This window comes from Eriocheir sinensis, unplaced genomic scaffold (assembly GCF_024679095.1).
Source record: "Eriocheir sinensis breed Jianghai 21 unplaced genomic scaffold, ASM2467909v1 Scaffold1803, whole genome shotgun sequence".
NCBI lineage: Eukaryota > Metazoa > Arthropoda > Malacostraca > Decapoda > Varunidae > Eriocheir > Eriocheir sinensis.
In genome coordinates, this window is record NW_026111188.1 from 14,214 (window position 1) to 26,196 (window position 11,983).

General features: G+C 38.4%; 1 long non-coding RNA gene across 1 annotated transcript; it reads right to left on the reverse strand.

The window, feature by feature from the left end:
• Positions 1–1,148: 1,148 nt before the first annotated feature.
• Positions 1,149–11,772, reverse strand: LOC126990608 (uncharacterized). Its single transcript, XR_007744595.1, has 9 exons — positions 11,653–11,772; positions 6,513–6,691; positions 5,386–5,553; positions 5,111–5,222; positions 2,846–2,900; positions 2,119–2,590; positions 1,919–2,027; positions 1,359–1,534; positions 1,149–1,274 (listed from the first exon to the last, which is right to left on the reverse strand). It is a non-coding gene; the product is annotated as an uncharacterized LOC126990608 (long non-coding RNA).
• Between the last annotated feature and the right edge of the window lie 211 nt (positions 11,773–11,983).

Genomic DNA, 11,983 nt, shown 5'->3' on the forward strand with positions numbered 1-11,983 from the left:
CTATGACAACACTGTTCAGTTGTGTGGGCAGGCAGACAGACAGACAAACAGACAGTTTACTGTCAACCATCACTGGTCGGCCACTCACGCGAGGAGGGAAAGTGTGCTGCTTTTTTTTGTAATTTTGTTAAGTTGTTACGCTCATTTCAATGCCGTATACATACAGCAACGTGGAATATGCAAACATGGTGTTCATTATACGAGCTGTGTTACGGGTAACGGGAGTGCCATGGCTGCTTTATAATACTCAAGAGAATACCTAAACAGTAAGTCCTTCCTTCACACACACACACACAAAACATTCCTCACAGGACACCCTGTATATGAATATAAATAGAACCACAAGTCCACAACCATCCTGCAGTCAAATTTGCCCCTATTTTTGTACTTAATTTCATTCCAGGATTTCCTGGGATGGATGTGCAAAAATATCCGAGGATTATTAAACCTTGAAAATTGTCCGGGATTCCGGGAAACAATTCCTAGTATCAAGTATGTCAAAAAGTTTAAACTATATCACCCTCACTGGTTTGCTTGTTTGTTTCCCTTTGTTTCATTCAAGCTCAGAAACTTCACACAAGAAATTTCTGAGTCAGAAAAAAAATAATATAGTTCTGTAAGTGACTCCTTACTGTGAGGTGTCAGGTGATGGCTGCACAGGTCCCTGAATGCTGGAGGGCTGCAGTCCATCTCTGTGGTCCAATAAGTGTCTGAAAGATGGTTCATGAAAAATTCTAATTTATAGATAAAGCCTACCTTCCTCTTCTACCCTGAACCCTCCTGACAAGAGAGTAAGATATGAATGATTTTCAATTACATATTGATGGGCTGGGAAAAAAATACCTATGAGTGATTACTGTAATTACACCTCAGTACAAGCTATATGCAGGTTAGTGAAACACAACACTATGATAATTACCTGCTATCATTACATGTTCAAGATTTTTCTACACTTGTTACAAAAATGCTTAACATTACATGCAAACACAGCCATAAATTGCAACAAGTTGACAGCTCAAACCATATGCAATGAAAATTACTTACTTATCAAAGTAAAGCATAATAAGCACATGAAGTATGAACATATAGTTAAATATAAGAAAGGAACACCACATCACAACCGCACAACTGGTAATAGCTGTACACACCTGTCACAGTGCAACTGGCTCTGGAGGAATGGCCTCAGGTTGTTGTATGGAGTACGGCTCTTGAGCTTCTTCCCATTGCTCACAGCCTCAAGTGCCACACGGTTTGAGGAGTCGATGTCAAGGACTCTGTTGAGTGTCAGTAGGTTACAGAAACCTAAATGACAAAATGGAGCACACACAAAATACCATTCCTTTAACATCAGTACTCACTTGTATGGACCAGTCCACTTCTGCTCCATTATCCCACCCTTCCGAGTCTCATTGCGAAGGTTTCTTTTAAGAACCTTCATCCCTACAGAGAAGCTGAAGGTCTTCACTCCTCTTGCTTTCCTGTTCCTGTACTCAGCCTTCTGCTTTTCTTGGGCTGCTTCAACTCTCTGTTCCCGCTGCATAATAAAAGTAAAAGCATAAGCATTGATAGCACTATGATGACCGGATTAATTGTACTGAAATATACATTTCCTTGTGCAAAAGATGCTTGTAATGTATGGTACAATATGGATGAAAGAATGATCCTATGTAGCAGGACTTGAATTGGAATAAACGTCGAGTGTTTAATCTGGCCATATATCTGCAGTCATTACATTGAAATAGTTTGGAGACCGAATAAAGTCGGGCTAAAGCAGAGAGTCAATCTGGCAATGAATGTACTATGCTGAAACATAAATTATAGCATCAATGTAAAAGTTATGGTATTTTTCTTCGGTACTACTGCCAGACTTAAGAACATTAGCATCAGGAAATATAACACATGACGTCCTCAGCCAGACCTTGGAGTGCAGTTCTTCACGCCTCTGGTCCTGCTCTTTGACACACTCCGCAATGTCCTCGGAAGAGGGCAGTTCAACAAGTTCTTCAAAGAACTGTAACAAAAAGAAACTGCAAAAGAAGATTAATTCTTCAATTCTTGCGAGATATACACTTTTCTTCCAGAATTTGCACATTACATATGAATCTATTTTCTACTTACTTCTGGTGTGGTACTCCTTCCCTCTGGTTGTGCAGAAGCCTCAGGAGCAAATGTAATTTCTTCCTAAAAATATTTTTTTCAATTGAACTGAAATTACGGTCATTAGGCACAAGAACAACTCTTCATATTTTTTTGGTTTGTGATTGAAAGCTTCATATTTTAATGGAACCAATAGGAGTTGATTTCTTATATTAATTCAAACACTGGTGGTTACCTGGTGAAGTGGCCGGTGCTCATGAGCAAACATCAACCGGAAAGGTGTGAACCCGGTGGTCCGCTGCTTTTGGGTGCGGATGCTATAGGCGACTTCATCCAGGAAGTTTGGCCAGTCGGTCTTGGTCGCGTTGCAGAGCTTGGAAAGCCTGGTCTCCAGAGTCTGGTTCATTCTCTCTGCCAGTCCATTAGTCTGCGGATGGTAGGCAGACGTGATACTCCTCCGGATCCCGTAGAACTTGCAGAGTTCGTCGTTGATCTGTGGGGAATGAAGAGGTCAAAGTAGCAGCAGTAATACAACAGGTGTTATAATAGTATCATTTGTTTGCAGTGTTAATAATACCTGAGGTTTGTTCAGCATCTTAGAGCTAACGAAGCATTAGATGATGTAAATGTCCTCCTCTGACAACTGTATTGGTAATAATGCACCTCTCAGGCATACCTGAATATAACATTACATCCTGATGACCATTCCATGAATTACAACAGAAATAACAGTAACATAAAGACTTACCGAGGAACAAAACTCACGTCCGTGATCAGTCAGGATCCTTGCAGGCTTGCCCCACCTAAGGAAAGCAGATGTCATTACACATGAAAAAAAATCTGCATCTTTTGTATCACATTCTTATATTATGCCTAAACATAATCAATTGATGGTTATGATAAAATTTCATAATTAGTTCAAACAATATGGCAAGGCAAAGAACTTTTATACAAGAACTAAAGTGAGCTTTTAATTGAAATACAATTGATGAAATAAAACAGTTGTGAGAAGCAACAAACAGAGAGAAATATATGGAGTGGTACGACTGCACGGACTTTTACATGCATTGATGACAAAACATGCTGCAACCTCAAAACAACTGTGGTAATACATGATTAAATAAATAATGATTACCAGTAGCAAACTCATCAGCTTGGACTCATTCCGTTTCACTAATTTTCAAAATAGGGAAAATATCGTGGATGGATTGTATGACAGAATTTTCTTTTAAATGATTCTACCAATGATGAATATGTTTTGTTTATTACATCAGATTGTTGAATGTTTGCATATTTTTTGAAGGCAAAAAATCAGTCACGGTGATGATGAGGTAAACTTCAAAGGAAAACAATGAAAACTAAATTAATCTTGACATCAGGATACCTTTTTTAAGATGGATTGTTTAGCATCCAAACTGACTATTTGAAATTACATTCATAAGTAGTGATGACATGGCAGTAAATATTTCATCCAAGTGCGGAAACTAATGATAAAAATTTACCTGTGGATAAAGGAGCGTATGCACCTGGACACCCCATAAGCTGTCTGATCTCTAAGTGGGAAGAAGTCGACAAACTTTGTGTAGAAGTCGACAAACGTGCAAATGTACCTGTAGCCTTCATCACTAACAGCCATTGGACCTGGATAGTTTAATAAAGCAGGAAGCAAAAAATACATCATGCAAAGCCATCAAAACCCAACATAACCAATTACATCAGCTTGTGCAGACACTAGGTAAAGCTAGATAAATCACCCATGCTAGATCAAATTATACAGGCAAAGAGAAAGTGCATTATAACCCAGGAGAGAGAGAGAGAGAGAGAGAGAGAGAGAGAGAGAGAGAGAGAGAGAGAGAGAGAGAGAGAGAGAGAGAGAGAGAGAATTATTGTGTTCCATGAACAACAATGAGAGCTAACTACCATGCATTATAAAGCATTGTTCTTTTCATATTTACAATTATCATAAAGTAAACCCAAAAGAGTAAGATGGCTGGCATTTGAGGTAGCTCATATATGTACAAAGTTTTAAGCAAGGCATTTGACAGTTAAAAAAAGGCAGATGGTTCCTGAGAGATTGATTAAATTGGTGAGACTTTGTAAGAAAACTCAGAGGTTTCATACAATGTGAAGGCTCCACTTGGAATGTTATAGGAGTTTAGCATCAGGCGGAGAAGAACAGCCTATATATAGAGATATAGATGAGAGTTGCAACCAAAACCAGGCATTCCAAAAGCACAACCCAGAAAAGGCCCACAAGACATCAAAATGGTATCTGACCTGTTTCGTGACCTACAACAGTAACTATACTTGGACAAAAGCATGTATATAGATATGCATGCATATATGTGTGTGCAAGGGAGTTCTACAATTATGCAAGGGATAAGTTTTTGAAAGGATCATGTAAATTTAAGCTTGAACAGAGATAGTGCGATTTCAGCTTCAAAATCTAACTTTGAATCACTCATTTGTTGTATCCTTGTGTATGAGAAATATGAGCCTAATAAGAACATAAGAACGTTGGAATCTGCAGGAGGCCGGTAGGCCTATACAAGGCAGTTCCTTTTAGCCTAAGCTCCTGTGTATCTAACCCCACCTAGTATCGCTGTCCATGAATATATCTAATCTATTTTTGAATGTGACAATTGTATTGGCACTCACCACATGACTGCTAAGCCTATTCCACTCATCCACAACCCTGTTAGTAAACGAATTTTTGCCTATGTCCCTGTTAAATCTGAATTTATCAAGTTTAAACCCATTACTTCGTGTCCTACCCAGTTGTCTTACCAACAAAACCTTATGAATGTTAAAAGAGCTAACAGTTTTCCTTTGTGCTATTATAAATTTGCAAGAAGACAAATTCGAAGAGTTAGGAATTCTGTGTCTGTGTGTGTGTTGGAATATATGTACATTTGATTCCTTAACTTTTTTGCTTACCTAATACTTGTACCATTTTTAAAAGAAACCCCAAGCCAAACCACCCGGTAACACTTTACACATATCTGATCCTCACCGACCAAGTCGACTCCTATAAGTTCCAACGGCTCCTTCACCTTTATGGGACGCATCTCTGGGGCCTTTGTCTTCATTGGCGTGTAGTGCTGGCACTTACTACATGTTTCAATCTAGAAAACAAATGTGAAAACTGAGAAAATTGCTTGAGGATTCAGCAAAACAATTCTGGAGAGTATTGAATTAGCACAATCATTTTAATTGTATCAACTTTCTGTAAAGATGCACTACTTGTGATCAGGTATTTCATGCAATACATAAACAATATTTACATACATAATGTTTCATGTCCTGGGTCATGTTTCGCCAATAGTAAACTGAGGAGACATTCTGACAAGTGGTAACCCAGCCGCTATGCCCTGCAGTGGGACTGCTGTGATCACAGCAGCAACCTCCTCAAAAGACCTCACCACGAGCTGCCGAGGCTTCCCATCATGGTCCACTCTGTACAACTTCTGATATGTTTATAAATGCATAATAATCCCAGTATGAGAAATACAAGAGAAGCTTCCATACAAGGCCACTCCACGACAATGACAACAGATTTTAAACCACAGCTGCAACTTGCTTTGACACTCATCTTTGCTTCCATGAACCCTGCACCTGTGCTAGAGAGAGCCTGTCACTCAAAGTTGTATTAAATTTAACTCCTTCAGGTGCAGAGGAGGATGACTAAGATGATTCAGGGGTTGAGAAACTCTCCATACGAGGAAAGACTCAAACATTTAAACTTGCATTCTCTGGAAAGGCGAAGGGTGCGTGGAGACATGATCGAGGTTTATAAATGGATGAAGGGCTTTAATAAGGGGGATATTCATAAGGTTTTTTTGGTAAGAGAAACGGGCAGGACACGAAGTAATGGGTTGAAACTGGATAAGTACAGATTCAACAGGGATATAGGCAAAAATTGGTTTACTAACAGAGTGGTGGATGAGTGGAATAGGCTTAGCAGTCATGTGGTGAGTGCCAATACAATTGTCACATTCAAAAATATATTAGATAAATTAATGGACAGCGATACTAGGTGGGGTTAGATACACGGGAGCTTAGGCTCAAAGGAACTGCCTTGTATAGGCCTACCGGCCTCTTGCAGACTCCTACGTCCTTATGTACATAAGGATGAAAAGTGGGATATCTTTATTTCTAATCAGTATACCATAGCATATCTTATACTACAGCCATGGCCATGAAATCAATCCCTTCTCCCTTTCCTCTACTAATCACATTATCAAAATAAATCATCATTAAGCTCATGAGAGAAAATCATGAACACAAACTGCCGCAAAAGTGTACATTCTTCAACACATAACCACTTTAATTAATTTCAAATCTTGGCCTCTGTTTATTGCAGATAGCATCAAACAGACTTTCAAACAGATAATCAATCAAAAACAATCACTTACCCTGTTCATCCCACTGGAAGGGGCGTGCCCATCGCAATACTTTCCGCTGCTCAACACCCTTAAGTCCAGAGGCATGCCTTCTGGTCCTCAAGTAGATGATGAGTCACTCATACATGATGTTGTCCTCAGCAAACCTCTGTCTGCAGGCCAACTCATACTCCTCAGTAGTACAGTTGGACCTGATGATGAATTTTAATTATCAGTATTATGCTTCACTGCAACCAGTCAAGTAAAGTTGCATGTCAACTTGACAGACACTGAGAAAATAATGACATGTGGTAGGGATTGTCTTTTCTGAAACTATACATGTTAATAAAAACACTTTCAGATATATAATATATACATACATATATACAATAATATAATACAATAAATATAACATATACAATATGTAGAAGCACAGGCAGTAGAAAACCAAACGATGAACAGATGCTGAAACTAGTAAAGCTTGCCAGTGAACTAAATAATAATTATATCCTTGTAACAGCTGGTTTAATTTTCCAGGTAGCTATAAATTGGCTGGATATGATAATGTTAGAGGCAGTGATATGAGTACTCCATTTAAATTTCTGGAATGTCTTGGAGGCTGTTTCCTTATTCAATATGTGCATATCCCTTAAATATTTAGAAGGAAGTCAGAGCTCCACCCTTGATTTGATAATCACTTCAGAGGAAAATGTGAGCAATTTAAAAAATGAAAAGTCTATTGGGTAAAAGTGACCATGCTGTATTAAATTGCGACTATATTTGCTACAGTGATGAGAAAAGGGACTCAACCGATGAGCCCATTGGTTTTCCAAACTATATTTCCGTTTGGATTTCTGCAGCTGAGTCTCGCTTAAAGCTGTTAGATAGTGTTCAACCAGATTAAATTTCTTCTTCTGAATCTTGAGATTAATCTTCAGCATCGTCACCTGGTGGGATAATTATCCCATTTTTTCAAAATTATGTTTAATATCGACCAACCATTACATCGTCGCTTGCCTGCCCGATGTAATACATCACAATTTTCCTGGTGTTTCATCCCAGCGACCGTCAAATTGTGGGATACACTTACTAATGTGATTATTAATTCTAGTAATTGTGAAACATTTAAAGAACATGTGAATGGCTTTCTTCTCTCTTAGCTCGCTACCTACTAGATTTTTCTCCATCTTCGTTTTCTTTGCTTTCTCCTTCATTCTGTATTTTCCGATATCGGTGAAGTGTCGCCCGCTGGGCCTTTTGGCTTATAGCATTTGTGCTTTCCGGCAGGTCACCTTCATTGATTCATATAATAATAATAATAATAATAATAATAATAATAATAATAATAATAATAATAATAATATTTTTCAAAAAGGGAGATTGTGAAAAAAATACAAATTTGATAAATGAAACAGACTGGAGACAGGAGCTTGATGGAGGGTTATTGGATGAAATGTAAGAGAAATATAAAAATAAAATGCATAAATTCTATGAAAAATGTATAGCAGTGGCAAAAGCAGGACAAGACAGAAATAAAAAGCCACCATGAATGAATGCGAGAGCCACTAGAGCCAAGACAAAGAAGTATTTTGCATGGAAAGTAATATTAGTAATATTAGTACACCAAACTTTCCTTGATCCAACCATGCAATAACATCATTTGTTACACTACACAGAGCAGATTATGTAGAATATAACTTCCTATAGGCAGACTGCTTATCAGGTAAGGCATGGATAGTTGATAAATATCCCAAAAATTGAACTAAAATTACATTCTCCACTATCTTAGACAAAAATGAAAGGTTAGAGACAGGTCTGTATCAAATATATCATATAGATATCAAGTATATGATATAGATATCAAGTATATGATATAGATATCAAGTATATGATATAGATATCAAGTAGTATATGATCAAGTTAACTTTTCAAGGTGGGTCTGACACTTCCCAGCTTTTCTTTCTGAGGAAAAACACACTGCTGGATACTTGAATTTATAATGCATAAAATAAATTTTAAGAGCTCAAAGAAGCCTCCCTCACTAGCTGTATCAGATAGGGGCATCGGATCGTTCACACAGTACGTTACCTTAATAGGTTTCATTAAGTCACGTAACTTCTCAATACTAATATCATGAAAAGATGACAAGCCAACATAGGGGATATCAGGCAAATAATTTGATTTCATCACCAAGCCTCCCTGAAAGTTACCAACAATTTTTTTAATCTTTTCATCGAAGAAGTTTATAAATCTATTAGCTAGATCAGCATCAGTATAGCCATCTGGAAGCCTTCTAGTGTTGCTCCTATTACCCGTTAGCGTGTTTAAGATTGAATACAGCCGTTTAATGTCTGAACCAGCTTCAATAATCTTCTCTCTATAATAAGTACACTTTCTTTGTCTAATTAATCTATTCACAGTATTCCAAGCACTAACATAACCACTGCGGGAATCTTCCGTACGCAAACTACGCCACCTCTTTTCCTTAAGTTTTCTAGTTTTGATGGCATTCTTAATCTCGGTATTGAACCAGGGTGTGTTTTCCCTCACTTTAATGTCTTTAGTGACTACTGGACACATGTTGTTATATTCAGTCTGTAGTACAGTATTATAAAGGTGGACCAGACAAACTAGACAACCATCCATTGTCACATTGTTTCTGTGCTCATGGGAACAACTTTTCTGGATTTCAGTTGTTAATTTGTTCAGTAAATTATCAACTAATGCTTTAGGGTCATAGCTACTCTTAAGTCTAAAAGTGTTTCCAAGTCTCTACTCACATCCACAGTATATGTAAATAACTTATGATAAGGAGATATAGTAAAATCTGGCTCAATATCTAACTGATTGACGCTAACACCCATGGGATCACAAAGCACAAGGTCAAGCATGTGGCCAGAGCGAGAGGTTACATCGTTTACTTTATTTATACAATATAAAGATTCTAACAGCAATAAAATCACTCCTACACTGATTATGTACATCATCCATCCAAATATTAAAATCCCCAGATATAAACATTATACCATGTGAATGATCACAGCCCTCCAGATATTCAGTAAATTCCTCAAAAAACAGCTGACAATTTGTATTTGGTGGTCGATAAATGACAACAAAAGTTAATATGGTGGAGGCAATTTTCTTAATTGAGAAAATTATTTAGTATTAATAACTATTCCTACTCCACCTCCCCTTCTAGTACCTCTTGAAGTGTGCATGAATGTGTGAGTAGTGTCATTTCCACAATTTCAGATTTGTCGGATTCATTTAACCATGTTTCCGCAATACCCAAAACATCATATGACTTTTCAGCGATTAATTCTTGTAGTTCAACAGTCTTATTCCTTACTGACTGAATATTAACAAACCCACATTGAATATTACCATTTCTCCTAGTATCCATGATCAGTCATATCCCTCAGATTGTTTAGCCCAATTTCTAAAGTTTTACATTGCCTGCTGTTAACCTTATGGTTTGTTTCTGGCATTGATAGTCGCACACAATTAATACACTTATACGAATTACTGGAACACTCCCTAGGCAAATGATTACCAGCACACTTGGCACACACAACATCATCACCATTTTTCTTAAAATTACAGTTATGCTCAGTATGTCCATACCTTTGACAAAAATAGCAATTAAATACATGATACCTATCCCTAACATTATACCTGGCCCACTGCAAGCACACATCAACATGCCTGTGAATGAGCTCTCTTATTTCTGGGGTGCACCTTAGAATGAAATGACTAGTATTACCATGTGCAGGCTTAGTGAAAATCAATTCAATCTTGTCATGGACACCTTCAACTGACTGAAGATAGCTGTTCTTAGCAATTAAATATTCATCATCATCATCTTTACACTCTTCCATGGACACATTACAAATCATTATCTTGGGAGCAAACTTCTTAGTCATCCTAGTTTCGACATTCCTCAATACACTACTTATCTTATTAGCTGCCCTTTTCCCCTCTTGCTCGTTTGCAAAGTCCATCACAACATTACCTCATCCAGTAAACTTCGTGTTGACCACTGGTACATCTTTCAGGACTTTAACCAGCTCATTCTTTCTACTGACAGCATTATTATGTGAATCAAGTGACTTTACAATTAGTACACTCTTTTTCTTTTCTGCAGCAGCATATGTATCACTTTTCTGACCTTTATCAAAGTGCAAATTAACCATAGTGTTAATAATCTCCTCTTCCGTGTCAACCAGCACATTTTTCTTTTTATCCAACACAGCTTCAGCACCTGAACCCTCAACAGTGACTACATTTACAACTGTGCTGACTATTTCATCTTTAACTTCATGAATTTTCTGGTGTAAGCTCTCTGAATTGACCACTAACCTTGACATGCACTCACTGATCTCTGGCATTACTCCACCCTCCTCCAACTTTTCTGTAAGTGCACGGTTCTCAAGCTTTAACTGCTGATTTCCCTCAGTCAGCTTGCTAATCACACTCTTCATGCTCTCAGACTCATTGTAGCAGTCCATCACCTTCTTCCTACATGGTTTACACATCCAATCCACCTTCTTTAGATCCCCATCCTGTACACTATGAAGAAACAGACACTTCTTAGGCGACCATTTCTCACAGACATCACACGCTACCCAATTTGAGGAAAATTCTTGCCCCTTAATACACTGCTGACATTTAATAGGGCCCGCCATTCTGTACCCATATGCAGAATACAGTATTTCAGACACGACAGACTATGTAGAGTTGAGTAGGGTCATACTCTTAATGCACCACTGCCGAATGCACCAACCCTAGGTCTGAATGTACCAAAGGGAGGGTAAAGAGGGTTGTGACAGGTGTGTGGGGCGTACAGAGGGTCATGGCAGGTGTGTGAAGGGCAGGGCCGTAGCAAGAAGTGAGGCCCCCCCCCCAAAAAAAAAAAAAACATTGTGGGGCCCTATACAGACAACCGAGTTTCGTTCCGAGCTGCCCCTTACCCGCCCTTTCTGTCCTCAAAAAACTTAACTCTAAGGAACTGGGGTGACTAACCAGGTGCGTGAACCCTCAACACAGCACAGCCCATTCTTAACCAACCCACGTCACAGCACGGCGTCACGCGGCATGCGGTCAGCACCCACCTTGAAAGTTATCTTTAATTTACCAACTGAATCGAAATGGATACCAATATATAAACACGTACGCCTCAAAGGTGTCCTTCTCCATGTTGTTGAGATCTGAGGTGGTCTGCATCACAAGTCTGATGAGGAAAGTCCACTCACTAGAGTCAGAGCAATGTCAGTAACACCCAACCTTAACAGAGTCTAGAGAGCAACTAGCGTCGGTCGCGGGCTGCGGGCTGTGGTGGGTCGTGCGCAGTGTTGCCAGGTCTACATAAATATCTGTATTTCTACAGATATTTCGAAGAGTATACACATATAAACAGATTTTTGTGCAAAATCTACAGATATTTTTAAGTTTACACAGAAAATTTGCAGAAATCTCATCCAATTTCTGATAATCAATAAATATCA